The following is a 25,645-nucleotide window of genomic DNA, read 5'->3' as shown; positions in this document are numbered from 1 at the left end:
TTCCATGTTCACTTGAGAAGAATGAGTATTCTGTTGATTTTGCCTGGAATGTTCTGTATACATCTGGGAAATCCATCTGGTCCAGTGTATCATTCAAACCCCTTGTTTCTTTGTTGATCTTCTCTTTAGATGATCTGTCCATTGCTGTGAGTGGGGTGTTGAAGTCCCCTATTTTTAATGTATTATTACCAACATGTTTCTTTATTTTGGTTATTAATTGGTTTATATAATTGGCTGCTCCCATGTTGGGGGCATAGATATTTATAATTGTTAGAGTTTCTTGTTGGGTAGACCCTTTAGATATGATATAGTGTCCCTCTTCATCTCTTACTACAGTCTTTGGTTTAAAAATCTAATTTGTCTGATATGAGGATTGCTATCCCAGCTTTCTTTTGAGGTCCACTAGCATGGTAAATTTTTCTCCATCCCCTCACTTTCAATCTGGAGGTGTATTTAAATCTAAAATGAGTCTCTTGTAGACAGCATATGATGGGTCCTGCTTTTTTATCTAATCTGATACCTTGTGTCTTTTGATTGGAGCCTTTAGCCCATTTACATTCAGAGTAACTCTTGAAAGATATGACTTTAGTGCCATTGTATTGCCTGTAATGTCCCTTTTTCTGTAGATTTCCTCTGTTTCTTTCTGGCCTATGTTACTCTTGGGCTCTCTGTTCGCTTACAGTATCCCCCTTAGTATTTCTTGCAGTCTTGGTGGTCACATATTCTTTCAGTCTCTGTCTGTCCTGGAAGCTCTTTATCTCTCCATCCGTTCTGAATGACAGCCTTGCTGGATAAAGTATTCTTGGCTGCATGTTCTTCTCATTTAGTACCCTGGATATATCATGCCAGACCTTTCTGGCCTGCCAGGATTCTGTGGGCAGGTCTGATGCTAGTCTGATGGTCCTCCCTCTGTAGGTTAATAGTCTCTTCTCTTGAGTTGCTTTCAGGATTTTCTCTTTGTCTCTGAAATTTGCAATCTTCACTATTATATGTTGGGGTGTTGATCTATTTTTATTAATTTTCAGAGGGGTCCTCTCTGCCTCTTGGACATGAATGCTTGCTTCCTTCCCCAGATTAGGGAAGCTGTCAGCCTTGATTTGCTCAAATATACCTTCTGGCCCTCTTTCTTTTTTCACCCTCAGGCACTGCAATAATTCTGACACTGGTACGTTTCATGGCATCACTGATTTCTCAAAGCCTCTCTTCACGGGCTATGAGTTGTTTTTCTCTCTTTTCCTCAAATTCCTTCCTTTCCATCATCCCATCTTCTAGATCACTTACTTTCTCTTCTGCCTCATTCAGCCCAGCTGTTACAGCATCCAGTAGACTGCATCTCAGTTATAGAATTTTTAATTTTGGCTTGATTGGATCTCATTTCTGCAGTAGGAGATTCTCTAATGTCTTCATGCTTTTTTCAAGCCCAGCTTTTAACTTTAAAATTGTTATCCTGAATTCCATCTCTGACATCTTATTCATCTCCATATAGATTAGATCTGTGGCAGAGAATTACCTCTGATTCTTTCTTTTGTTGTGAATTTCTCCTTCTAGTCATTTTTCCCAGATCAGAATGGATGAGCAAGTGAGAAGAATAAAAAATATCAACCAGACCCAAGCAAAATACACACTAGACAAATCCAAACAGATCAGAAACCAAAACAGAAAAATATACAAAAACAAAGCAAAATTTTAAAAAAAATGGTGTGGGGAGAGAGAATATAATCTCACAGTGTCGACAAATCAGGTGTTCCTGAGTGAATTTTGGTCTGTCAGAAGATGCTAAATCTCAAAATTGCAAAGAAATCAAAACATATATATATATATATATACAAAAATAAAATTGAATAGAGTGAAATAAGGCCAAAAATGAAGCATATATCTATAAAATGTAGATGTGAAAAATAAAAGTTAAAAATCAACTTAAAAACAAAGAGGCGATAAAATAAGAAATTAGTTGAAAAAGGGAAAAAAGAAAAAAAATGGAAAATTTTAGACTGAAAGATAAGTGAATCATGAGAAAAAAACCTCAAGTTCTATATACTATTTGCCCCTAGCTCTGGAATTTTAGTCTCTTGGGATCCATAAACTTGTTGTGCACCTGTTCTTCCAGTTGGTCTTCTCGGGAAGGGGCCTGCTGTGATGCTTCTCATGTGTCTTTGCCTGGGCAGAGTTGTACTGCTCCTTGCCAGGGGGCTGGGCTCAGTGTAAGCGGGTCCTCTGTGTGGCTTTTGTTCCCTAAAGGTTTACCGTGCCTCTTTAGAGGATCAAAGTAAAAATAGCTGTACCCAGCCTCCAGCCCCACAGCTGAACAATCCCAGTCCCCCCTCTTCAGTAAACCCTCTGGGACCAACGATCTTCACTTTTGTGTGTGCCAAACACCACAAGCTCCTGCAGTGCATGCCCACAGTGAGTCTCCCAGGGGAGTCCAAGGGTCCCATGTTACTGTCCTTTGTAGGGCCCTGGCACTAAGAGTGGTCACAAGATCGTATGGGTACTGATCTGCCCCTTCTAGGGGATGGCAGATGGTCGACGTTCCAGTCTGTTTCAGGGTGCCCTTGTGGAGAGTGGTCACCCAATTAAGCCAGATCAATGTTTATGGCAACCCAAGCTGAGAGCCCCCTCCTGGGCTCACTGACCATAATCAGTTTCCCTGCTACACTGCTTGGGCACTCTACTGGCTGAGGCACCCCATTAGTTCTGTGACTCCTCGGATCCTGAGACTACACTGACCCACCTAGAATTCTGCCCATTTCATCCCCTGAGCGCCTTTCAGACAGAGATGTCTCTCACTGGAGCACATTTCTAAGGGTTCATATTTTGCCCTCCAGCGGTATATCACTTTCTGGTAGCAGGCTTATGGAGGCTCTCTCCTACCTCTGTTTATCTTCTGATATCTCCCCTCAGATTCACTTCTCCACAACTCCTACCTTGCAAAAAGCAATTGCTTTTCTACTTGTAAAGTTCCAGATATTTTTTTTTTTACAACTCAGGCTGAATTCATGGGTGTTCGAATGGTTTGATAGTTATCTAGCTAAATTCAAGGGACCATATAAAATGAGCTCTCCTACTCTTGCAACCATCTTGCAACTCACCCCTTCTTTCTTTGTTTCTTCCAGCTTTTAGTGGCTTCAGGAGTTCCTTGCCTTATGGTTGCATAACTTCAGTCTTAGCTTCTTTTACATGACATTTTCTTGTGTGCCTCCTGGGCAGGGTTCTCACAGCCTCTTTGTTGGATGTTGAGGCAGTAGGAAAATATGATGTTTTAAAAATTTACAATACATTCTAATGACATAGTACTGTTTCTGTTAATCTCTTTCATGAGTGAAAAAATAAAAATAATAAAATTTACAATACAATTGACCCTGTGGTGCCTCAATATCATTAACAATACTAACTGGGATAGCTAATGCTTGCCACCTGGACTTTGGTGATGTTAAAGGTGTATGGGACACTTGACTTAGACTCTGAAGGAAATTTTCCTAAAGGTCACAATTAGAAAGTGTCCTATTAGGTGTATTATGAGGATTTTACACTCAGTTCACCACCAGGCACTCTACTTTGTGGGACAAATCCAGGCACCTCTGGATTAAGGAAATTTGTTGGAAGTTATGTTATGAAAGACTTTTACTTCTTGGCCATTCCTCATAGCTTGGCCTATACCTGTCCAGAGTTATTCATGTGCATGCAGAGGGAAGTGTCCTGAATGGCACAAACCCCTCCTTCGATGGCTAGTAAATGACAAGAACCAGTCTGTTATCCATTTCCATTTGGGCTAGAGACTCATGGGCTAGTCATTTAAAGGACAATGTTTTGGGCAGCCTTTGCATATGATCTCAAAGGTCCACTGAAAAGTGCAGTTTGGCAGTTATGATTTGATTTTGCTTGACAAAGTCTGCTGGTCTGGTGCCAATTCTCACAGCTCCTATAGCTATGGTAAGTCCTATTGAGATTGGAAAAATACTGCCCATTTTGCCTGGTGTCCTTAATGGTAACAGGGAGGACTCAATGACTAAAGAACTATGGGAATCCCTTGTGTAACCACTTCATTCTGGATATGGTTGCACTAGGAAAAACATGCAATGGAGCTGGCAAAGAAAAAAATACATAAGTTTCTGTGCCTGTGAGTTTGGACTATAGTAGAACTTGAATGTACCATTATTTAGAGCATAATGTACCATGAGGATGTTAATAAGAGAGTGAAGTCCTCAGTATGGGGAATTGGCCAAGTGCAGTTGATTCCTGGGCATAAGCTCTAAGCCTGTGGGGATGACTTGACTATAATGTAAGGCTGCCCCTGGGTAAGTACAGTTAAGAATGATAGCAGGTGGTATATTTAAGCATGGAGCTGTCAGGGAGGATTTTTTTAATAAAGATTTTATTTATTTATTTGACACAGAGAGAGACAGCCAGCAAGAGAGGGAACACAGGCAGGGAGAGTGGGAGAGGAAGAAGCAGGCTCCCAGTGGAGGAGCCTGATGTGGGGCTCGATCCCAGAACTCCAGGATCACGCTCTGAGCCGAAGGCAGACGCTTAATGACTGAGCCACCCAGGTGCCCCTGTCAGGGAGGATTTTGAGGTGAGACCCATAGCTAGTGGGATTTAGTGGCAGGCCCAACAGTTTCAAGGGCTCAGAGTCATGACCAAAACTTCAGGGGCCCATTCATATGACTTAGAGATCTTGATCTGTCCTCAGGGTTGTTTGGTGGTTGTTGTGATACAAATGAGAGGACACAGGAACTGGAGGTGTTCATGGGAATGGCATGTGTGAATGTATGCTCCTGAGTGCCCAGCCCCAGGAGCACTGGGATGTATGTATATTCCTGCCATGGTCAGTGTTGGGGGGAAACAGAAATCATGGGAAATCTTTAGAAGGGCACACAGGAATGGCAAATCTGGGTAGTGAGTGGTTAGGCATGGCAGAGAGGTGTACTAGGAGATATTTCCTGCAGGGTGGCATTTAAGTTATAATGAATCCTCTAGAGGCTTAATGCATTCTAGGGCTGCTCTGAAATCATGGGATTTGAACTCCGTTTCACAGGTAGGTTTCAGCAAAGCAAGATCCAGGGATAAACAATTAGCAATCAGAAAATAGGACTCCACAAGAAACAAATAAACAAATCATAAAATGGGCAGAAGATATGAATAGACACTTTTCCAATGAAGACATACAAATGGCTAACAGACACATGAAAAAATGTTCAAAATCATTAGCCATCAGGGAAATTCAAATCAAAACCACACTGAGATACCACCTTATGCCAGTTAGAATGGCAAAAATTGACAAGGCAAGAAACAACAATTGTTGGAGAGGATGTGGAGAAAGGGGATCCCTTCTACATTGTTGGTGGGAATGCAAGTTGGTACAGCCACTCTGGAAAACAGTGTGGAGGTCCCTTAAAAAGTTAAAAATTGAGCTACCCTATGATCCAGCCATTGCACTACTGGGTATTTACCCCAAAGATACGGACGTAGTGAAGAGAAGGGCCATCTGCACCCCAATGTTAATAGCAGCATTGTCCACAATAGCTAAACTGTAGTAGGAGCCGAGATGCCCTTCAACAGATGACTGGATTAAGAAGATGTGGTCCATATATACAATGGAATATTTCTCAGCCATTAGAAAGAACGATTACCCAACATTTGCTGCAACATGGACGGCACTGGAGGAGATAATGCTAAGTGAAATAAGTCAAGCAGAGAAAGACAATTATCATATGGTTTCTCTCATCTATGGAACATAAGAAGTAGGAAGATCGGTAGGAGAAGAAAGGGATAAAGAAAGGGGGGGTAATCAGAAGGGGGAATGAAGCTTGAGAGACTATGGACTCTGAGAAACAAACTGAGGGCTTCACGAGGGGTGGGGGAATGGGATAGGCTGGTGATGGGTAGTAAGGAGGGCACGTATTGCATGGTGCACTGGGTGTTACACACAAGTAATGAATCATGGAACTTAACATCAAAAACCAGGGATGTACTGTATGGTGACTAATATAATATAATAAAAAAGTATTATAAAAAAAAGAGATTACAAAAAAATCATGTTAATCATGATAGGGATATGCTGAGTGGTACCTGCAGTGAGGGCCAGGGACCAATATAATCAATGTGCCCTCAGGAGGATGGACAGGAACCCCATGGAAAAAGATTCCCACTGAGGAACATGCCAATGTTTAGTCTTGGAGCATAAGTCACAGTTTTCAGTTACCATCTTGGCCAGAAAGGGTCCCAGAGGAGTGCCCTGTCTATGGTTCCATTCAACAAGAACATGGATGCCCTAGTGCCCAGAATTATTATGTGCCCAAACTGCCAGTGGGTATGAAAACAAAGAGGGTTCTGTAAGGCAGCTGAGGTGGCTAGTAAAAAGAGTGTTAATCTCAGGTAATTTGTCTGCTGTGTTGTTGAAATGTGCCTCTAGAGTGTTAGGTCATACATGTACTGAAACATGTGTGACAAAAATGGGAATGGGCAATGTTGCCAACTCTTTCCAAGTGCTGGATCCTGCAGATTGACTTGCCTTATATCAATTAAGAAATCATTACTCTGCTTTTGGCCATGAATCAATAAAGATCTAGACATGGGAAACCTGCCTAGTAAAGGGCATCCCATAGTGCTGAATGCACCATTTCCAACTCATAGAAGTATTCGAGGTCAGTGGTAGGCTGTGACTATACAGTGGGCTGTATTGCATACAGTGTGGTGCTGCTGTCAGTGAACTACACTGACTTCTTTTCCATGTCAGAAAATTGGCCCCAAGGGACTCTCCATTTCACAGAGGAAAGTGTTGTTCCTTGGTCTGAGGTCAGGGGCTGAGTGTAGGGGAAGCCACATCCTCCTGCAACTTGAGAAGGACCTGTTTATCAGGTTTAACAAACTACTGGCGCTTCCATTCCCAGTTAAGTAAAGAGGCTTCCATGGCTGTGCCAAGATGCTGCTGGGAAGAATCTCTCACCCATGGCAGGATAGAAATCTGGGTGGGGGCAGTAAGAACCTTGGTCTCTATTGGGCCCAGTAGGCAGCTAATATTTGGTGCTCTACAGGCATGTATCAAGCAGTAGCTAATGGAAATCCCTGGACCCAAAAGTCCATTGGGTGCTATTATTGACCATGCCTAGGCCATAGGTGGTCAATGGGTCAAGTCTAAAATCAGTTCAGAGGTAACCAGAGGCCTGGCTCCTTGTAAAGCCTGCTGAATTAATTCTAATGCCTGTTGCTGGGGCTCTCCCCGATGGAAGTTGGCAGGCTTTCAAGTGATGTGGTAAATAAGTTGAGATAAAATTGAATGATGTAGAATTTGATGTTGCCAGACATTAAGAGGACTAACAGGCCTAGCAAGGTATCTGCGGTGGGCTGAGCTGTAAAAGCTGATGCTTAACTGTGGTAGTGATTTGGTAGCCACCAGAAACCAGATTTTGCCCAAGAATTTAACTGAGGACACCAGGCCTTGGGTTTTGTGTGAAGCTATTATTGGACCCTGTTTTTGAAGATGACATGTAAATGCATACAAATCTTCCTCAAAGGAGACTTCATATCAGGGTACCATCTAGGTAGTGCTAGTAGGAAATCCTAAAGCAAAAGTGTGTCCAGGTCCTGGAAGCACAAATCATGGGTAATGGCTAGATTTAAATAACCAATGGGCAACAGAGTAAATGCATATTGGGTTCTTTCAAGGTATAGGTGAACTAAGGCTGTGACTGATTGGTAATTGGCAGTGACTAAAACATGTTGGTCAGAGACTCCATGGTGAAATAGTTGCCAGATGATCTTTGGATATCTTCAATTTATCTGATTATGTTAGGTATTGGAGCCTTAATGAGGGGTACTTGAGCATTAAATTTTTGATAATCAATAGTTAAGCACCACCAGTTGGCATAAGACTGACCAACTAGGACTACTGAAAGGAGAAATAGTGGGAATAATCACCCTGCCTTTTTTTTTTAAGCAAATCTTGAAAGACAGGTGGAAAGCCAACAATACCTTGTCTTAAGGATTTTGTGTCCTGTTCACTACCATTACTGGCAGGGGCAGCTCTATAAGGGCCCACTTTGTGATTCTGAATAGTAGAACCAGGGACTTTGGCTTGTTCCAGAGTTGCAAAAATAAACCATTGCAACTCATCGAAATAAGCTTTTGCACAGCAAAGAAAACCATCAACAAAACAAAAAGACAACCTACCAAATGTGAGAAGATATATGCAAATGGTATATCTGGTAAAGTGTTAATAACTAAAATATATAAAGAAACTTATACAACTCAATACACAAAAAACCAAATAACCCAATTAAAATGGGCAGAAGGAATGAACAGACATTTTTCTAAAGAAGACATACGGATGGCCAACAGACACATGAAGAGATGCTCAACATCACTCATCATCAGGGAAATGCAAATTAAAATGACAATGAGATACCATCTCATACTTGTCAAAATGGCTAAAATAAAAAACAGAAGAAACAATGAGTGTTGACAAGGATGTGGAAAAAAAGGAATCGTCATGCCCTGTTGGTAGGAATGCAAACTGGTGTAGCCACTGTGGAAAACAGAATGGAGGTTCCTCAAAAAATTAAAAATAGAATTACCATATGATCCAGTAATTCCTTTCCTGGGTATTTACCAAGAGAAAATGAAAAAACTAATTTGAAAAGATATATGCACCTCTATGTTTATTGCAGCATTATTTACAATAGCCAAGATATGGAAGCAACCTAAGTGTCCATCCATAGATGAATGAATAAAGAACATGTGGTATATATACACAATGGAATATTACTCAGTCATAAAAAACAATGAAGTCTTACCATTTGCAACAGCATGGATGAAAGTAGAGGACCCAATGCTAAGTGAAAGAAATAAATGAGCAAAGAAAAAAAGAGACAAACAAAAAAACCAGACTCTGTATAAATATAGGGAACAAACTGGCAGTTGTCAGAGAAGAGCAGATGGGGGGGATGGGTGAAATAGGTGAAGAGGATTAAGAGTACACTTATTTTGATGAGCACTGAGTAATGTATAGAATTATTGAATCATTATATTGTATACCTGAAACTAATATAATACTGTATGTTAATTATATTTGAATTCAAAAAAATTAAAAAAGAGATACTCCTTTAAATTTGGATGGGTTATCAGGAATGATAGTAACTTGGGTTTCCATATCTAGTAAAACTAGAAAATATTGTTTATATTTAGAGTTCTAAATAACTGCTAGAGTCTTATGTGGGTACTTTGCCCCTGAGCAGTTGCCTTGGGAATCCCTATTGAAAAGTTTACAGTGGTTTCCAGTTTCAGAGGTCTGAGTATGGGCTCTATGGATTTTGGGTGGACCACTAGTTCCATGAGCCACCAGATCTACGCACAATGGGTGAAATCCTTTTAATATAATCTCCTTTAGTTGCAATATGGGGCAGCCTGTGCCTTACTTCATGAGGTGTGTCCTATTTAACTGCCAATAAATAGGGTGAGTCAGATGGCTTGGAGGCAATAGGGAGTCAATGAGTTAGTAAAGAAATGGCAGGAGAAGTGGCATAGATTGGTGGGATGCACAGGGGGAGAAGAATCTTTGTGCTCCAGGGGTCAAGGTTTAACAAGTCAGAATTTGTGATTCAGGGTGGGTAGAGTCTTCAGAGAGAGCTAGAAGATCAATTTCATTCATGGTCTTCATATGGTATGGGAAACGTCAATAAAGTTAAACAATACCCCCATGCAAGAACATCCCCTGGATTCTGTGTCAAAGAGGGCTTCTTCCTATTAGAAATGTGTTCAGGATCTTTCTTGTCTGAATGTTCAAAGAAATGATAGTTCTATTGAACCATATCAGTTTTGTGGAGGAGCATGATGGGCCTCCTGGGTAGTTTTCCACTGAGCATCTGCCTTAGTAGTAATGACTGCAAAGGAGAGGTGAACTCACCTCCAAGCTATGAAAATTCAAGTCAGTAATGGCAGGGCTTTGGAATGCCAAAGGGTGGTAGAAATTTTGGGTTCCTCATCTGAGGCTTCTATAACCTCCTCAAAAGTTTTGTTTTCTTTATCATATGCCCCCTGGCACTTGGGATGCCCTTTATCTTCCTTGGGTGACTTTGGCATAAAATGCCATGTCTTACATGTAAGAATTGAGCTCTATGGGCTAAAGAACCTCTAAATGAATTATGCATTTTAGGATCATTAGTAACGAAGGTGAGCTGCCTCATGTCTGTGGCCCATGGCAGGAGCTCCAAGCCTGTATTAAAAACTCTTAGTAACCAATTGACTCCTTTATCCTCATCTCTCTGAACAGAATCTTTGAGAATAGTTTGAATTTCTAATCTCATAAAATTATGTTTTAATTTCTAGTTCCTCTTAACCCACTGGGTTATGACCAGAAAGACCTTGAACACTTCCTTGCTGTGATCCCCCTTACAGGCAACACCCTCCCTCTTTAGGGTGTTCCAGTCAATCTCAGCTGAGTTGGGGTCTGAATCTAGGGGAGTTATGGTAGCTGGGTCTCCCTTGAGGAGAGATCCTAGACGTTGGAAGCAGAGCAGGAGCATCTTGGCATGCTGATATTCAGCAGCACAACTAGAGCTTTGGCACATTGCAGAGATTTTACACTTCTTGAGTAATTGGCTAACCTCCTCTGGTGTGTTGTAGGGTTCCCGAATGAAGTACTCTTGTTCCCATTTCAGCCATCAGATCCTGAGCCACTGATCTCCATGGATGGGGCTTCACATATCCCATGGGCTGGGGGGGGGGTGAAAAGCCACAGTAGCAAGGTATATAACAGAGAAGGGATAACTAGCAGCATCAACCCTTAGCAGGTACCATGATGGACTTGTCTTGAAGGTGATGCTCCTTCACTGCTTAGGACTGGGGAGAAACTTGAACATGAACATGAAGAAGGAACTTGAACACGAAAAAGCTCCATTGTCCTGGTGCTGCCTTCATCTGCCCACAATTCAGATAATAGCCTGAATCTGATACCCAGTGCACCATTACTGGGGACAGAGAGGTCCCCTTCCACTCTCACCCTCAACCCTGGTGGAGCCTTCCTAATACTTTCAGCCATTTGTGCCAGTCTGTTAATTGGAGAGCACTAGGAGAAATTTCATCCTCTCTTGCCAAGTCAGGGCTGGCTGGAAATGGAATCTCACGGTATTAGGAGGAGATCCACAATGTAGGGTGGGAAGTCTTGGCAGCACCCAAAAAAGGCAATGCAAAGTTGCACAAAGCAGAACACAGGGATACTAACACTACATCAACTCTTCCCAGATGGTACAGCCCAACTGGAACAGCTAATTAGTAAGCTAAGAGTAGTCAAGTGACCTCTCTTAAGTCTCTTCTCACCACTGGTGACAAGGCCATCCTGTTCATGATGTCAACTGTTCTGTGTTCTTTTAGGTGATGGTCAGTCAGGTGTGGCCACAAGAGGAGGCATAGGAGAGGCTCAGAAAAACAAAGTTGATTATACTGACAGAAACAAGGAGACAGTCACTGCATGCTGAGAGGTCACACAGTAGGAATACCAAGGTAGTAGACTCAGCAAGCAGGTAGGGAATCAAGAGAGAAAGGATCTGTGGGCAAGACACTTTATTAAGGGTGAGGGTAGAATACACAAGCAAAGGTGCTGGGGGACTTCACTGGTGCATTTGAACATCACTAGGTCGCAGTCAGAGGAGGGGAAGAAGGGGAACTTATGGCAGGGTCCAATCTTTATCATACTGGTGCATCTGGTTACTTGGGAGGTATCATGCTCACAGCCTGTTTGTGGGGATGTTGAGGCAGCAGGAAAATATGAAGTTTTAAAATATACAATACACTTTCTTGATAGGATCTTTTGATGCTCAAAAGTTCTTTTTTTTTTTTAAGATTTTATTTATTTATCTGACAGAGAGACAGCCAGCGAGAGAGGGAACACAGCAGGGGAGAGGGAGAGGAAGAAGCAGGCTCCCAGCCGAGGAGCCCAATGTGGGACTCGATCCCGCAACACCAGGACCACGCCCTGAGCCGAAGGCAGATGCCTAAGGACTGCGCTACCCAGGCGCCCTGCTCAAAAGTTCTTAATTTAAAGTCTAATTTATCTTTTTTTTCCCTTTTGTTGCCTATGCTTTTGGTGTCAGGTCATATGTCATGAGATATTTCCCAATATTTTTTTCTAAGGGTTTTCAGTTTTAGGTCTTAACTTTAGATCTTGATTCATTTTGAGTTAATTTTTTATACGGTGTAAGGTAAGGGTTTGACTTTGCTCTTTTGGATATGGCTATGCAGTTTTTCAGGCACCATCTGCTAAAGACTGTCCTTTCCCTATTGAATGATCTTGACAGCCTTGTTGAAAACCAGTTGCTCAAGATGTGAATATTTGTTTCTGGGCATTCTATCCTGTTCCACTAGTGTAGATGTCTGTCTTTATGCCATAATCATGTTATTTTCTTTGATTGTGAATATTTTATTTATTTATTATTTGAGAGAGAGAGAGAGAGAGAGAGAGAGAGAGAGGGCACATGCAGGCTGAGGAACAGAGGGAGAGAGACAAGCAGACTCCATGCTGAGCACAGAGCCCAACACAGGGCTTGATCCCACAACTCTGAGATCATGACCTGAGCCTAAACCAAGAGTCAGACACTCAACTGACTGAGCCACCCAGGTGCCCCTGTACCATGTTATTTTAATTATTATAACTTTGTGGTAAGTTTCAAACTTAGGAATTATGAGATTTTTTTTAAATTATGTTATGTTGGTCATCATACAGTATATCTGTTTTTGATGTAGTGTTCCATGATTCATTGTTTGCGTATAACACTCAGTGCTCCATGCAATATGGGCCCTCCTTAATACCCATCACTGGTCTATCCCAAACCCCCAACCCCCTCCCCCCGAAGCCCTCAGTTTGTTTCCCAGAGTCCATAGTCTCTCATGGTTCATTCCCCCTTCTGTTTACCTCCCTTCATTCTTCCCTTCCTTCTCCTACCGATCTTCCTGCTATTTCTTATGTTCCGTAAATGAGTGAAACCATGTGATAATTGTCTTTCTCTGATTGACTTATATCACTTAGCATAATCTCCTCCAGTCCCATCCATGTTGCTGCAAATGTTGGGTAATCGTTCTTTCTGATGGCTGAGTGATATTCCATTGTATATATGGACCACATCTTCTTAATCCATTCATCTGTTGAAGGGCATCTCGCTCCTTCCACAATTTAGCTATTGTGGACAATGCTGCTATGAACATTGTGGTTATATGCTTTATTTTAGTCCTTTTTCACTCTATTCAATTTTACCTTTATATATATACACAAGTTTTACTTTCCTTGTAATTTTGGGACATAGTGTCCTCTAACACAGAGACCAAAATACATCCAAGAACAACTGAAACACCTTGCTTTGTCCACACTGAGAGATTATAGCCCCCTACTCATCACCCCCTTTAAATTTTTTTTTTTAATTTTTAAATTTTATTCCTTTGTTCCATTTTGGTTTTGTTTTTTCAGTGGTGGCTTCTGACCACTTCGGATTTTGCTAGGGTGCATCTTGCTTTGGTTGTGGCTGATATTTTGGAATCTGCTCATTCATTCAACCATCCCTCAACAGAATAACTAGGAGGAGGAACTCTCAACAAAGAAAAGAAACAGAAACTAAGTCCTCTGTCACAGAACAAATGGATATGGATATAAGCAAGATGTCACAGCTATAATTCAGGATAGCAATCATAAAGTCAATCGCTAGGCTTGAAAAAAGCATTAGTGACAATATAGAACCTCTAAGAGCAGAAATGAGATCTAATCAGACTGAACTAAAAAATACTAGGAATGAGATGCAGTATAAACTGCATATCTAACAGCCAGGGTAAATGAGGCAGAAGAGAGAATTAGTGATCAGGAAGACAAGCTGATGGAAAGGAAGGAAGTTGAGGAAAACAGAGATAGGATGCTAGTAACACATGAAAAAAGGATTGGAGAGATTAGTGATGTCATGAAACATTCCAATGTCAGAATTATTGAGATCTCTGAGAGGGTGGAGAGAGAGAGAGGGCTAGAAGGTATATTTGGACAAATAATTGGTGAGAACTTCTTTAATCTGGGGAAGGAAACAAGCATTCGAGTCCAAGAGGCAAAGAGGACCCCTTCAAAAAATCAATAAAAATAGATCAACACCCCGACATATAATAGTGAAGCTTGCAAACTTTACAGCCAAAGAAACGTTAATGAGAATAGCCAGGGAGAGGAGGTTCCTTACGTATGGAGGGAGGAACATCAGAATATCATCAGATCTGTCCACAGAAACCCTGCAGGACAGAAAGGGCTGGCAAGACATATTCAGGGTACTAAATGAGAAGAACATGCAGCCAAGAATAGTTTTATCCAGCAAGACTGTCATTCAGAACGGATGGAGAGATAAAGAGCTTCCAGGACAGACAGAAACTGAAAGAATATGTGACCACCAGGTCAGCCCTGCAAGCAATATTACAGGGGATTCTGTAAGTGAAGAGAGACCCCAAGAGTCACATAGACCAGAAAGAAACAGAGAAAATCTACAGAAGCAAGGACATTACAGGCAATACAATGGCACTAAATTCATATATTTCAATAGTTACTCTGAATGTAAATGGTCTGAATGCTCCCATGAAAAGACACAGGGGTTCAGACTGGATAAAAAAGTAGGACCCATCCATATGCTCTCTACAAGAAACTCATTTTGAACCTAAAGACACCTCCAGATTGAAAGTGAGGGGATGGAGAACAATTTACCATGCTAGTGGACCTCAAAAGAAAGCTGGGATAGCAATCCTTGTATCAGACAAATTGGATTTTAAACCAAAGACCACATAAGAGATTAAGAGGGACATACCATACTTAAAGGGTCTATCCAACAAGAACATCGAACAATTCTAAATATTTATGCCCCAACATGGTAGCAGCCAATTATATAAACCAACTGATAGCCAAAATAAAGAAACATATTGATAATAACACATTAAGTAGGAGACCTCAACATTCCACTCACAGCAATGGACAGATCATCTAAGCAGACGATCAGCAAAGAAACAAGAGCTTTGAATGACACATTGGACCACATGGACTTCATAGATATACAGAACATTCTATCCTAAAACAACACAATACTCATTCTTCTCGAGTGCACATGGAACATTCTGCAGAATAGACCACATACTGGGTCACAAATCAGGTCTCAAACGATACCAAAAGATTGAGATTATTCCCTGCATATTTTCAGATCACAATTTTTTGAAACTGGAACTCAACCACAAGAAGAAATTTGGAAGGAACTTAAATACTTGGAAGTTAAAGAGCATCCTGCTAAAAATGATTAGGTCAACCAGGAAATTAAAGAACTTTAAAAAATTCATGGAAACTGGGGGAGGAGTTAAGATGGCGGAGGAGTAGGGGACCCCTTTTTCAGCCGGTCCCCTGAGTCGAGCTGGATAGGTAACAGACCAGCCTAAATAACCACGGAATCAGCCTGAGATGCAGGAAGATACATCTGGATCTCTACAAATGAACATCTCCAGCGCTGAGTATTGAGGTACCAAGAGGGGAGCCGTAAAACCGTGCACAGATATCGGAAGATAAACGGAAGGGGGAGGGAGCCGCCACGTTCGGGCGCTGGGAAGCGGCAGCCACCTGCACGGGGGAGCGGGCGGACCCGTGGTGGGCACCCGCGAGAGAGCGGACTGAGACCGGTGAGCCGTGAATGCGTGCCACCAGGCATCTCGCGGAACACCGGAATCCCGGTATGCTCATGGGATCCAGACTGAGACCGGGAGCTCCCGGAGCATGCGCGGGGCGGCTGGCGGGCCACCTGCATGGGGGAGTGGGCGGACTCGCAGTCGGCACCCGCGAAACGGCAGACTGAGACCCTGAACCGGGTGCGCGTGCCACCAGGCTTCTCACGGAACTCCGGAATCGCGGTGTGCTCACCAAAGCCGCCAGAGAACAAAAGCCTGGAAATACCGGCTCACAGCGTGCCCATCCCCATCCCCCCTCGCGGGGGACACGGAGACTCTACCCAAACAGGGTTGCCTGAGTATCGGTGTGGCAGGTCCCTCCCCCAGAACACAGAAGGCAGCCTGAAAAATTAAGAAGCCCACAACCCGGGGCGCATGGGTGGCACAGTCATTGAGCGCCTGTCTCCGGCTTAGGGCGTAATCCCGGAGTTCCGGAAAGGAGTCCCTCATCTGTCTCCTCCGCTGGGAGCCTGCTTCTTCCTCTCCCACTCCCCTGCTTCTGTTCCCGTTCTTGCTGACTGTCTACCTCCCTCTCTCAGATAAATAAATAAATAAAATCTTTAAAGAAGAAGCCCACATCTCTAAGATCCCTATAAAACAAGGGGCACGGCCTGGGACCCAGTCAATAATTTGGGCTCTGGACAACCCCGCAACCTCTCCTCATCAGAATGACAAGAAGAAGAAGCCCCCCCCAGCAAAGAAAAGACAGTGAGTCTGTGGCCTCTGCCACAGAAATAATGGATATGGATGTAACCAAATTATCAGAAATGGAATTCAGAGTAACGATGGTCAAAATGATGAGCAGAATTGAAAAAAGTATTAACGAAAAGGTTTCTGAGAATATAGAATCCCTAAAGTCAGAAATGAGAGCGAATTTGACAGAAATTAAAAATTCTATGAGCCAAATGCAGGCAAAACTAGAGGCTCTGACGGCCAGGGTCACAGAAGCAGAGGAACGGGTTAGTGAATTGGAGGATGGGTTAATAGAGGAAAAAATGAAAATAGAAGATGCTTTTAAAAAAATCTAAGCCCACGATTGTTGGCTACGGGAGATTACTGACTCAATGAAACGATCCAATGTTAGAATCATCGGCATCCCCGAGGGGGTGGAGAAAAACAGAGGTCTAGAAGAGATATTTGAACAAATTGTAGCTGAAAACTTCCCTAATCTAGCAAGGGAAACAAACATTCGTGTCCAAGAGGCATAGAGGACCCCTCCCAAGCTCAACCACGACAAACCTACGCCACGTCACGTCATAGTGCATTTCGCAAATATTAGATCCAAGGATACAGTATTGAAAGCGGCCAGGGCAAAGAAATTTCTCACGTACCAAGGCAAAGGCATCAAAATTACGTCAGACCTGTCTACACAGACCTGGAATGAGAGAAAGGGTTGGGGGAGCATTTTTAAAGCTCTTTCAGAGAAAAACATGCAGCCAAGGATCCTTTATCCAGCAAGGCTGTCATTCAGAATTGATGGAGAAATAAAGACATTTCAGAATCGCCAGTCACTAACCAATTTCGTAACCACGAAACCAGCCCTACAGGAGATATTACGGGGGGTTCTATAAAAGTAAAAAGGCCCCAAGAGTGATACAGAACAGAAAGTCACAGCCAATACAAACAAAGACTTTACTGGCAACATGGCATCATTAAAAGCATATCTCTCAGTAATCAGTCTTAATGTAAATGGTTTGAACCATCCCATAAAACGCCACAGGGTTGCAGATTGGATAAAAAGAAATGACCCATCCATTTGCTGTCTACAAGAGACTCATTTCGAACCCAAAGATGCATTCAGACTGAGAGTAAGGGGATGGAGTACCATCTTTCACGCAAATGGACCTCAAAAGAAAGCTGGGGTAGCAATTCTCATATCAGATAAACTGGATTTTAAACTACAGACTATAGTTAGAGATGCAGAAGGGCACTATATTATTCTTAAGGGAAGTATTCAACAAGTGGATATGACAATTATAAATATATATGCCCCCAACAGGGGAGCAGCAAGATACACAAGCCAACTCTTAACCAGAATAAAGAGACATATAAATAAAAATACATTAATAGTAGGGGACCTCAACACTCCACTCTCAGAAATAGACAGAACACCCTGGCAAAAACTAAGCAAAGAATCAAAGGCTTTGAATGCCATACTCGACGAGTTGGACCTCATAGATATATATAGAACACTACACCCCAGAACCAAAGAATACTCATTCTATTCTAATGCCCATGGAACATTCTCAAGAATAGACCATGTTCTGGGACACAAAACAGGTCTCAACCGATACCAAAAGATTGAAATTATCCCCTGCATATTCTCAGACCACAACGCTCTGAAATTGGAACTCAACCACAAGGAAAAATTTGGAAGAAACTCAAACACTTGGAGACTAAGAACCATCCTGCTCAGGAATGACTCGATAAACCAGGAAATCAAAAATCAAATTAAACAATTTATGGAGACCAATGAGAATGAAAATACAACAGTCCAAAACCTATGGGATACTGCAAAGGCAGTCCTAAGGGGGAAATACATAGCCATCCAAGCCTCACTCAAAAGAATAGAAAAATCTAAAATGCAGTTTTTATATTCTCACCTCAAGAAGCTGGAACAGCAACAGAGGGACAGGCCTAATCCACGCACGAGGAAGCAGTTGACCAAAATTAGAGCTGAAATCAATCAAGCAGAAACCAGAAGTACAGTAGAGCAGATCAACAGGACTAGAAGCTGGTTCTTTGAGAGAATCAATAAAATTGACAGACCACTGGCAAGACTTATCCAAAAGAAAAGAGAAAGGACCCAGATTATTAAAATTATGAATGAAAAAGGAGAGGTCACGACGAACACCATTGAAATTGGAAGGATTATTAGAAATTTTTATCAACAGCTATATGCCAATAAACTAAGCAATCTGGAAGAGATGGAATCCTTCCTGGAAACCTATAAACTACCAAGATTGAAACCGGAAGAAATTGATTCCTTAAACAGGCCAATTAATTATGAAGAAATTGAGTCAGTGATAAACAACCTTCCAAATAACAAAACTCCAGGCCCGGACGGTTTTCCTGGGGAATTCTACCAAACATTCAAAGAAGAAATAATACCTATTCTCCTAAAGCTATTTCAAAAAATAGAAACAGAAGGAAAGCTACCAAACTCATTCTATGAGGCCAATATTACCTTGATCCCCAAACCAGGCAAAGACCCCCTCAAAAAGGAGAATTACAGACCGATTTCCCTAATGAATATGGACGCCAAAATCCTCAACAAGATACTTGCTAATAGAATCCAACAGTTCATTAAAAGGATTATCCACCACGATCAAGTGGGATTCATACCTGGGATGCAAGCGTGGTTCAATATTCGCAAATCAATCAGCGTGATACATCATATCAACAAGAAAAGACTCAGGAACCATATGATCCTCTCAATCGATGCCGAAAAAGCATTTGACAAAATACAGCATCCTTTCCTGATTAAAACCCTTCAGAGTGTAGGAATAGAAGGTACATTTCTCAATCTCATAAAAGCTATCTATGAAAAGCCTACAGCAAATATCATTCTCAATGGGGAAAAGCTGGAAGCCTTTCCCTTAAGATCAGGAACACGACAAGGATGCCCACTCTCGCCACTATTATTCAACATAGTACTAGAAGTCCTTGCAACAGCAATCAGATGACAAAAACGGATCAAATGTATTCAAATCGGCAAACAAGAAGTCAAAATGTCTCTCTTCGCAGATGACATGATACTCTATATGGAAAACCCAAAAGAATCCACTCCCAATTTCTATACACGAATAACGAGACCGAAGAAAGAGAAATTAGGGAATCCATCCCATTTACAATAGCACCAAAAACCATACTTTACCTTGGAATTAACTTAACCAGAGACGTAAAGGACCTATATTCTAGAAACTATAAATCACTCTTGAAAGACATTGAGGAAGACATAAAAAGATGGAAAGATATTCCATGCTCATGGATTGGAAGAATTAACATAGTTAAAATGTCCATGCTACCCAGAGCAATCTACACTTTCAATGCTATCCCGATCAAAATACCGAGGACATTTTTCAAAGAACTGGAACAAATAGTCCTTAAATTTGTATGGAAACAGAAAAGGCCCCGAATCTCCAAGGAACTGTTGAAAAGGAAAAACAAAGCTGGGGGCATCACAATGCCGGATTTCGAGCTGTACTACAAAGCTGTGATCACAAAGACAGCATGGTACTGGCACAAAAACAGACACATAGACCAATGGAACAGAATAGAGAGCCCAGAAATGGACCCTCGGCTCTTTGGGCAACTAATATTTGATAAAGCAGGAAAAAACATCCGGTGGGAAAAAGACAGTCTCTTCAATAAATGGTGCTGGGAAAATTGGACAGCTACATGCAAAAGAATGAAACTTGACCACTCTCTCACACCATACACAAAAATAAACTCCAAATGGATGAAAGACCTCGATGTGAGACAGGAATCCATCAAAATTCTAGAGGAGAACATAGGCAGCAACCTCTACGACATCGGCCAAAGCAACCTTTTTCATGATACATCCCCAAAGGCAAGAGAAACAAAAGATAAAATGAATTTATGGGACTTCATCAAGATTAAAAGTTTCTGCACAGCCAAGGAAACAGTCAGAAAAACTAAGAGGCAGCCCACGGAATGGGAGAATATATTTGCAAATGACACTACAGATAAAGGACTGGTATCCAAGATCTACAAAGAACTTCTCAAACTCAATACACGAGAAACAAATAAACAAATCAAAAAATGGGCAGAAGATATGAACAGACACTTTTCCAATGAAGACATACAAATGGCTAACAGACACATGAAAAAATGTTCAAAATCATTAGCCATCAAGGAAATTCAAATCAAAACCACACCGAGATACCACCTTACGCCAGTTAGAATGGCAAAAATAGACAAGGCAAGAAACAACAATTGTTGGAGAGGATGTGGAGAAAGGGGATCCCTCCTACATTGTTGGTGGGAATGCAAGTTGGTACAGCCACTCTGGAAAACAGTGTGGAGGTCCCTTAAAAAGTTAAAAATTGAGCTACCCTATGATCCAGCCATTGCACTCCTGGGTGTTTACCCCAAAGATACAGACGTAGTGAAGAGAAGGGCCATATGCACCCCAATGTTCATAGCAGCAATGTCCACAATAGCTAAATCGTGGAAGGAGCCGAGATGCCCTTCAACAGATGACTGGATTAAGAAGTTGTGGTCCATATATACAATGGAATATTACTCAGCTATCAGAAAGAACGAATTCTCAACATTTGTTGCAACATGGATGGCACTGGAGGAGATAATGCTAAGTGAAATAAGTCAAGCAGAGAAAGACAATTATCATATGATTTCTCTCATCTATGGAACATAAGAACTAGGATGATCAGTAGGGGAAGAAAGGGATAAAGAAAGGGGGGTAATCAGAAGGGGGAATGAAACATGAGAGACTATGGACTATGAGAAACAAACTGAGGGCCACAGAGGGGAGGGGGGTGGGGGAATGGGATAGGCCGGTGATGGGTAGTAAGGAGGGCATGTATTGCATGGTGCACTGGGTGTTATACACAACTAATGAATCATCGAGCCTTACATCGGAAACCAGGGAAGTACTGTATGGTGACTAACATAATATAATAAAAAATCATTATAAAAAAATAAAAAAAATTTTAAACACAGGGAAAAATAAACTTAATCCTCAAAAAAAATTCATGGAAACTAATGAAAATGAAAACACATCAGTCCAAAATCTGTTGGATACTGCAAAGGCAGTCCTAAGAGCGAAATACATAGCCATCCAAGCCTGTCTCAAAAAATCAGAAAAATCCCAAATGCACAAGCTAACGTTACACCAAATGAGCTGGAGAAAGACCAGGAAATGAGGCCTAAATGCAGCAGGATAAGAGAAATAAAGACTAGAGCAGAAATCAATGAAATAGAAAACAGAAGAACAGTAGAAAAGATCAACAAAACTAGATGCTGGTTCTTTGAAATAATTAATAAGATCGATAAACCTCTGGCCAGACTTATCAAAAAGAAAAGGGAAAGGATCCAAATCAATAAAATCATGAATGAAAGGGGAGAGACCACGACTAACACCAAGGAAATAGAAACAATTATTGGAAATGATTACCAACAACTATATGCCAAAAATTAAGCAATATGGAAGAAATGGATGCATTCATGGAAACTTATAAACTACTAAGACTGAAACAAGAAGAGGTAGAAAATCTGAACAGACCAATAACCAGCAAAGAAACTGAAGCAGTAATCAAAAACCTCCCAAAAAAACAAGAGTCCAGGGCCAGATAGCTTCCCAGGGGAATTCTACCAAACATTTAAGGAAGAAATCATACCTATTCTACTGAAGCTGTTTCAAAAAATAGAAATGGAAGGAAAACTTCCAAACTTGTTCTATGAGGCCAGCATTACCTTGATCCCAAAACCAGACAAACACCCCATCAAAAAGAATTACAGAACAATATCCCTGATGAACAGAGATACCAAAATACTCTCCAAGATCCTAGCCAATAGGCTCCAACAGTACATTAAAAGGATTATTCACCACGACCAGATGGGATTTATTCCTCGGATGAAAGCATGGTTCAACATTCCCAAAGCAATCAACGTGATAGAGCACATTAATAAAAGAAAAGAACCATATGATCCTCTAAATTGATGCAGAGAAAGCATTTGGAAAAATACAGCATTCTTTCTTGATTAAAACTCTTCAAAGTATAGGGATAGAGGGAACATACCTCAATATCATAAAAGCCATCTCTGAAAAGCCCACAGTGAATATCATTCTCAATGGGGAAAAACGGAGCTTTTACCTTAAGGTCGGAAACATGATAGGAATGCCCACTCTCACCACTATTATTCAACATAGTACTAGAAGTCCTAGCCTCAGCAATCAGACAACAAAAAGAAGTAAAAGGCATTCAAATTGGCAAAGAAGAAGTTAAATTCTCTCTCTTCACAGATAACATGATACTTTCTGTGGAAAACCCAAAAGACTCCACCCCCAAATTACTGGAACTCAGACAATTCAGCAACATGGCAGGATACAAAATCAATGCACAGAAATCAGTTGCATTTCTAAACACTACCAATGTGACTGAAGAAAGATAAATCAAGGAATTGATCCCATTTACAATTGCACCAAAAACCATAAGGTACCTACAAATAAACCCAACTAAAGAGGTAAAGGATCTATACTCTAGAAACTAGAGAACACTTATGAAAGCAACTGAGGAAGACACAAAGAGATGCAAAAATATTCCATGCCATCCCTATCAAAATACCATTGACAGATTGGGAAAAAGATGGCGGAGGAGTAGGGGACCCTATTTCAGCTGGTCCCCTGAATTGAGCTGGATATCTACCAGACCATCCTGAACACCCATGAAATCAGCCTGAGACGTAAGAAGATACATCTGGATATCTACAAACGAACATCTCCAGCACTGGGTATTGAGGTACGAAGCAGGGAGCCATGAATCTGCGCACAGATATCGGAAGATAAATGGAAGGGGGAAGGAGCTGCCAGGCTCAGGTGCCGGGAAGTAGTAGCCACCTGCACTGGGGAGCAGGCTGGACTCACGGACCAGTAGCCACCGAGAAACCAGACTAAAACTGGGAGCCCAGGAACACGCACGCAACCAGACTGAAAACTGGAGCTCCGGAGCACTCACTCGAACTAGACTGAAACCAGGAGCTCAGGAGTGCATAGGAGAACTGGGGGTGGCTGGCGGTGTTACAAGCACAAAGAGCAGAGATGTGCCGGCCCTGGGAGTGAGAGCTGGGAGAACAGCTATGGGACGCACAACCCAGGAAGCTGTGGGGTTTTAGCAACACCGACAGAAACTGAGTCAGTATGGCCTGGAGAGCTCAGTGAAGACAACAGACTGCGATCTCTCTGTTCTGAGACAGGGGTTTGGATATGGTCACTGCTGCTCTGACCCTAGAAAACTCACAGAAAGCCGCCAGGGAAGGCTGCCTGAGAACAAAAGCCCGGACAAACTGGTTCTCACTGTACCCATCCCCCCCCACAGGGGACAGGGCAACTCTGCCCAAACAGGGCTGCCTGAATATCAGCGTGGCAGGCCCCTTCCCCAGAAGGCAGGCTGAAAAAACAAGAAGCCCACATCCCTAAGGTCTGCATAAAACAAGTGCATCTTGCTTGGGTCCTGGTCAATAATTTGGGCTCTGTACATCCCCGCAACCAAACCTCATCAGAATTGACAATGAGGAGGAACCCCCAACAAAGGAAAGAAACAGAGACTGTGGCCTCTGCCACAGAACTAATGGATATGGATATAACCAAATTGTCAGAAATGGAGTTCAGAGTAACAATGGTCAAGATGATGTGTAGGCTTGAAAAAAATATTAACAAAAATATAGAATCTCTAAGGGCAGAAATGAGAATGAATCTGGGGGAATTAAGAATGCTATGAATCAAATGCAGTCTAAACTGGATGCTCTGATGGCCAGGGTAAATGAGGTAGAAGAACAAATTAGTGAGTTAGAGGATGACATGATAGAAAAGAAGGAAAGAGAAGAAACATGGCTTTAAAAAACCCACTTTCAAGGAAAAAGACTATGGAGATTACGGACTCAATGAAACGTTCCAATGTCAGAATCATCGGCATCCCCGAGAGGGTGGAGAAAGAGAGAGATCTAGAAGAGATATTTGAACAAATTGTAGCTGAGAACTTCCCTAATCTGGTGAAGGAAACAATCATTCATGTCCAAGAGGCAGGGAGGACCCCTCCGAAGATCAATGAGAACAGACCAACACTATGTCATATAATAGTATAATTCACAAAACTTGATTCAAGGATACAATCTTGAAAGTGGTGAGGGGGAAGAGATTCCTCACGTACAGAGGAAGAAACATCAGAATAACGACAGACCTGTGCACAGAGACCTGGAAAGCCAGAAAAAGCTGGCAAGACATATTCAGAGCACTAAGTGAGAAGAACATGCAGCCAAGGACACTTTATCCAGCAAGGCTGTTGTTCAGAATGGATGGAGAAACAAGGACCTTCCAAGACTAGCAGAAACTGAAAGAATATGTGACCACTAAGTCAGCCCTACAAGAAATATTAAGGGGGGTTCTATAAAAGTAAAAATACCCCAGGAATGATACAGAACAGAAATTTACAATCTATAGAAACAAAGACTGCACAGGAAATATGACAACATTAAATCATATATCTCAATAATCACTCTCAATGTGAATGGCCTAAATGCTCCCATAACATGCCACAGGGTTGCAGATTGGATAAAAAGACATGACCCATCCATTTGCTGTCTACAAGAGACTCATCTTGAACCTAAAGATACATCCAGACTGAAAGTAAAGGGATGGAAAACCATTTTTCATGCCAATGGACCTCAAAAGAAAGCTGGGGTAGCAATTCTCATATCCGACAGATTAGATTTTAAACTAAAGACTGTAGTTAGAGATACAGAAGGAAACTTTATTATTCTTAAAGGGTGTATCCAACAAGAGTATCTAAAATTATAAATATCTATGCCCCCAACAGGGGAGCAGCCAGATACACAACCCACCTCTTAATCAGAATAAAGAGACATATAGATGATAATACGTTAATAGTAGGAGACCTCAACACTCCACTCTCAGCAATAAACAGATCACCTAAGCAGAAAATCAACAAAGAAACAAGAGCTTTGAATGACATACTGGACCAGATGGACCTCATAGATATATACAGAACACTACACCCCAGAACAACAGAATACTCATTCTTTTCGAATGCACATGGAACGTTCTCCAGAATAGACCATATACTGGGTCACAAAACAGGTCTCAACCGATACCAAAAGACTGAGATTATTCCCTGCATATTCTCAGACCACAACGCTCTGAAATTGGAACTCAACC

Source organism: Ursus maritimus, unplaced genomic scaffold, assembly GCF_017311325.1.
Source record: "Ursus maritimus isolate PB19 unplaced genomic scaffold, ASM1731132v1 scaffold_12, whole genome shotgun sequence".
NCBI classification, from domain to species: Eukaryota; Metazoa; Chordata; class Mammalia; order Carnivora; family Ursidae; genus Ursus; species Ursus maritimus.
Note: the sequence above shows the minus strand (reverse complement) of the source record.